This window comes from Castor canadensis, chromosome 1, assembly GCF_047511655.1.
Source record: "Castor canadensis chromosome 1, mCasCan1.hap1v2, whole genome shotgun sequence".
Classification (NCBI taxonomy): Eukaryota; Metazoa; Chordata; class Mammalia; order Rodentia; family Castoridae; genus Castor; species Castor canadensis.
Window position 1 is genome coordinate 5,251,713 of NC_133386.1, and position 6,000 is coordinate 5,257,712.

Consider the following 6,000-nt stretch of genomic DNA (forward strand, 5'->3'; position numbering starts at 1 on the left):
GAGCTCTGAGGTCACAGCATGTCCCGCCTCACGGCTTTGAGCTGGCCACATGGATGGTCAGCACCAGAGACAAGTATAGCCCTGTGCAATACAGAAAGGATCCTGAAAGCCCTGGCCAGTGTCCAGGTTGAGAAGGCTGGATTTCCACCATGAGGAAGTGGGGATTTCCCAGGTTTTGATGGTGATCTTGGCTGATCTGATCCTTTGGGGAAATAATTTCACTGTTCCCTGGTAACCAATGAGCACTGACCATTTGTGACTCTGTGTAGTTTCTTTTAATATAAACTCTTTTTCTCAGAATCTTGGTCCGGGTATGGGCATTACACATCTTCACAAGTGACACATATTATATGAACATGGGTTAGTTTTAATCTGGATGTGTATTTATTCATAGTCTGTAAATTAAACATTTCCTCATCTTCCAGCCCCTTCCTTCTGCCATTAGTTTTGGATTCTTTCTTCAGCCAGCATTTGCCGAGCCCCTGTAAGGTGCCAGGCTCTAGATGTGAAGCAGCTCCTGGGTTCTCTCACTTTCTGTCTTCTTACTCATCCCTCAGGAGTCTTCTTGCTTCTGTGCTCTGAGGTGCCCACACAGAATATAATATCCCATGACAGGATGTCTCTCCATGTGCAAACCAAAATAGCACTGGCCTTTGTGCACTGAGTTCCTTTCTAAACTCACACTGACCTCATGTCTGGTCTTACCTCCAGTTCATTGGGGCCTCTTTCTGGCACACATTGAGAAGAACTCTTACAGATCTGGGGTGACTGATTGTGCTCCTTGGCTTGTAAGTTTTGAGTCCATTTGTATTCCCTTCCTACCACAACTCTGTCCCTGGTGGGAATCAGATGTGTGTTTCCATTCCTTTTCCTGACAGAGGTTAAAGAACCTATACCCAGGCTTGGGAAGAGGATCAGCCACATTCCAGGAAAGTAGCACTTACTCTGTCTTGCCTTAAATATCAGCCTTTATCTTTTTTATTTATTTATTTTATTGTTTTATTATTCATATGTGCATACAAGGCTTGGGTCATTTCTCCCCCCTGCCCCCACCCCCTCCCTTACCACCCACCCCGCCCCCCTCCCTCTCCCCCCCACCCCCTCGATACCCAGCAGAAACTATTTTGCCCTTATTTCTAATTTTGTTGAAGAGAGAGTATAAGCAATAATAGGAAGGAACAAGGGGTTTTGCTGGTTGAGATAAGGATAGCTATACAGGGCATTGACTCACATTGATTTCCTGTGCGTGTGTGTTACCTTCTAGGTTAATTCTTCTTGATCTAACCTTTTCTCTAGTTCCTGTTCCCCTTTTCCTATTGGCCTCAATTGCTTTAAAGTATCTGCTTTAGTTTCTCTGCCTTGAGGGCAACAAATGCTAGCTAATTTTTTAGGTGTCTTACCTATCCTCACCCCTCCCTTGTGTGCTCTCGCTTTTATCATGTGCTCAAAGTCCAATCCCCTTGTTGTGTTTGCCCTTGATCTAATGGCCGCATATGAGGGAGAACATACGATTTTTGGTCTTTTGGGCCAGGCTCACCTCACTCAGAATGATGTTCTCCAATTCCATGCATTTACCAGCGAATGATAACATTTCGTTCTTCTTCATGGCTGCATAAAATTCCATTGTGTATAGATACCACATTTTCTTGATCCATTCGACAGTAGTGGGGCATCTTGGCTGTTTCCATAACAGACTTTCTCTTAAAACCATTTGGAGCTCGATGAGACCTTAGAAATCCCCAGCCCAATCCCTTTTCTTGGATTGAGGAATTGAGGCACTCACATACCAGTGATTGGACCACTATCCCACAGGAGTCTCTGCTTAGTCATAATTAGAATCCTGAACCCCTGGCTTCAATTCAGTGTGTGTCCTTTTTTAACTTTTCTCTTTAAAATTATCATTTTTAAAATTAAAAATGTGTAAAAGAAGAAAAGCAACTTGTACTGCCACCTCGAATCAAACCCACATCCAGTGATGTTTGGCATCTGAGCAAGCGTTCTCTCCCTGGCATCTTGACTCTCTGATTGTTATTATTTACTCCTTTAGGGCCCTGACTGCTCACCCAGACCCTCTGAATGCAACAGACCACAGGTGTCTCTCTATGATTTATCAATCTCAGATGATCACAGCATGTCACCAGTAGCCATCCCGCTACTGTCACTTCACCAACTCTGGGGAAACCCTCTCCTGGTAGGGATTATGTTTAATGTTTTGGATAACCCTAATCATTGGAAAGTTAGCCTTCTAATTAAACAAGCTCTACTTTCCCTTTTCCGTCCTCACCGTCTCTTCAAATGGGCTTGGCTGGAAGGCAAGCAGAATGCTGGCTTTAGGCAGGAGATGGGACTTTATCCTCAGGAGTCTCCCCCATCCCCTCTCCTCTTGGCCCCTTGGCCTCCCTCATTTTTCTTCATTTCAATTTTCACAGAAGCTTTGGCTTTTTCAGCTTTTCCTTGCAGCTTTTCCTAGGATATGATTCTAGTTTGGCCCTCCAGATGCATGAACCCTAATTGTGCTAAGAGTGTGCTGTCTCCCAAATGGGGAGTACATGGGATGGATCATTCGTGCCTTTCCCCCGCCCCCATGCAGGCCCCTCAGTTTGGGAATGATCATCAAACTCTGTCTTAGTCCTGTCCCCTGGAGCGGCACAGGGTACATCTAATCCCTGCTAGTATTTTAAGAGTATGATCCTATCTGTCTTGCATGTTTCTCCTCCCTCTCTCTATGCACACTTTGAAAGGATAGATAAAAATGTTTGCATGGACAGCAATGTCTCTGGCCTGTGCAGGAACCAGTGGGGGTATTTTCCTGCCTTTACTGGAATATTCTATTTCCATCACTGATTTTGTTTAGCAACACCGTCATACCCTGCACTTGTACTCAATCAAATCTTCCACCTCTTTATATGAGTGGCTGGTAGACCTGGTCTCTATTATTCTCTACTTAGTCATTTATTTATTTGTGAACTCTTCTGGGCTATACTAATTCATATTTCTACTTGGATTCACTTTTCCAGCCGGTGCTAGAATCTTTTTGAATGCTGATTCTTTCATGTGCCTTTATGTTTTCTCCAAGGCTTTTACTGTGCACAAATTTAGTGTGTGAATATTTTGCATGTCAAAAACATAGAGAAGTTTTCAGTAAGGTTTCAAGTTAGCAACCTAAAACAGCTTTACATGTGCACTGGGGCTGAGCAAATCAGTGAAAGAGTGGTAGAGACTGGGAGCCAGCTTTCTCTCCACCAGAAAAGGCAGTGATAGGTACATAAAGGGAAAGGCCACTGGGACAAAGTGAAGATGTCAGAATGAACTCATGCTTCATACTGATGCAGAGGTGGATACAAACTTGATTGTGGTCGTGTATATACACACGAAATGGACATACATGCATTTCCTAGCTCTTTCTGCCGAGAGGGTCCAAGAACACTGGCAACCCAGCAACTCTGAGCCCATCCTGGACCCACGTCTTGGCTTCTAAATCCAGTTCTCCAGTGAAAGGCGCTAAGGCTCTGCAGAGAAATAGCTCATTCTAGGCCTGGATCAGAGAAAATACAAAATAAGCCTGCCACATCTTGTGGTAGCATACAGTGAGGAAGTGCTTAAATTGTGTAAAGATGGGGATTTATCAAAGGGAATTGAGAGCCAACCTGGAAAATCTCCGAACAGCCAAGACTGTACAAGTGTGAGCACAAAGTAAATAACATAAAACTGTGTTGTAGAATATGCATAAGTGCATATTGACACAAATAAAATGATTGAATAAATAAATAAGTAAAGGGGAGATAAAGGACACATACTCCTTATGGAAGAATTTCTAATCATTTACATAGATGACATCTTATCCAAGACTTGGAATGAAATTTCACTTACCTCCCTATGCCTATCCTTGAAGGTGGCTGGACTTGGTGCCTCTTTCCCTAAGCATAGATCATGGAGAAGGAAAAAAGTCACTTTATGATGGACAAGCCTGGCAAAAACTATCTCAGCCTGATCAAGGTTACTGTCATCAGTGATAAATTGTACAGATGGCATGTGCCTTTGAGGTGATGTGATGGGACTGACCCTCCCACCTCTGAGGTCTTTCTCCCCAAACCCATTAACTGCAGACTATTCATGAGAAACACATAAGAAAGCAAACCAATTGGGGGACATTCTACAAAATAACTGTCCTCAAAACTGTCAAGGTCACCAGAAACAAGGTTAGATAGCAAAAGTATCAGAGTAGAGGAGAAAAGAAAAGATGACAAGAAATGTACTGTCTTTGTGACTATCATATATTTCTAAGATTATTCCTTCAAAAATTAATTTAAAAATTAAAAAAGAAGAGAAAAGAATAAAAATAACAATTTCTTAAAGTGCTCAATAGGACAAGAACAAGGTTCCTGTGATGTCTACAATGATGGTTTGTCAGTTGGTCTCAGTCCAATAATCCACATTTTCCTACTGAATCACAGCAGTCACAGACCTTCCTATGTTGGGCTAGATGACCTCAGACTGGAATTTTTCCAGTAGAAACCACATATTTAGTTCTGATGTCTTTTCTGCTATTGGCTAGGAATGACTTAGATCTAGAATCTGACATTTCCAAGGCTGTTGTATTCTACAGAATTTACCTAGGCCAAGTCCAGTGTTGTTTCTAGGAGGAAATTTCTACTTAGAAATCCACTAGTATTTAAAGGTAAATATATATAAATCCAAGATCCACATTATGTTTTCTTTGTGCTGCTATCTTTTCCTTGAATCCTGAGTATCAGGCAGGTCCCTATATCCTGGTAGCCAAGACTAGTAACTTCCAGGTTATCTGTGAGTTTCCTCTTCTTTGTCTCCAAGATTCAGCTCATCTCTGACCTGCCAGGAAAGTTGCTTCCTGTTACCTGTCTCCATTTTTCATTGACACAGCAGGTGATTCCAATCCCTAGAACTTCTGCAGGCAGATTTCTGGCTGTTCTCCCCATTCTGTGTCCACAGAACTTCCCTGGTCATTGGACTCTTTTCCTCGAAGATTTCCCTTCAACTAAAATCTATAACCCTCAGTCATGGTCTTCACAGCCCTCCTCCAGGGTCCCTTCCACATGAGACCCAGATGAGGCCAATCAAGTCTTCTGTATTACTCTCCAAATCCATCTCAATGCTGGAACTTGGTCATTCTCACTCCCCAGTTTCCTTCATGCAAAACTTCCCTTCCTTCTTCCTAGACACCAACACACACCCCTGCCAGCTCTCATCACACTCCATCAAGAAGCTTTTGAACCAAATTCCCACAGGACCTCCCCATCACTCCAACTACTTTAGTGATTCTTCCACATTTGTCAACAGTTACAAAGAATGTATCTCTCCTTCTACTTCTGGAGTTCTTATTTTCTGCACTTTATTTGACTGTAAGCTTTCTGAGTTCAGGCTCTGTGTTCAACAACTTTTTATTTATTTACATCCAGAGCATGATAAAGTGTTATTTGAATATAATGAGTATCTAATTTAAAACAATGTTAACAACTTTTTAGTTTGTTAAATTGTGGACTAATAATAACAAAAATCCAGTGCTGCTTAATTAGGATTTGGTATTTCTTTATAGTTGGCAGTTTTGAATGCTCACCCTTGTCATGTGCCTGAGACCTACGTCTACCAGGACACATTTGCTGGCATGATATCTTACCATCCTTGGCTTGTTAGGAACTCCTGGGCTCCCACCTCTGCACCTCATCTCAGGGTCCACTCCACCAGCCCGAGATTCAGCAAGTCAATTTGGACTAACTGTGCAAAGAGAGAGTCACAAATATAAAATACAACATCCACACTCTTCTCTTGATCTGTGAGCTCTGTAATGCTATCCGAAAAGCTTTTACCTTTCCAGAGCAGGGTTTGCTTGGTAAACCCAATTGGTACTTCAAAGATCACTCTTCTCCAGAAATAATCTTGAAAAAAAATTGCTACCACATTTCCTTTCCTTTCACGATGATCAGTCTGTTGCTGGTCTTATCAAGTACCACCAGTCCTCACTAA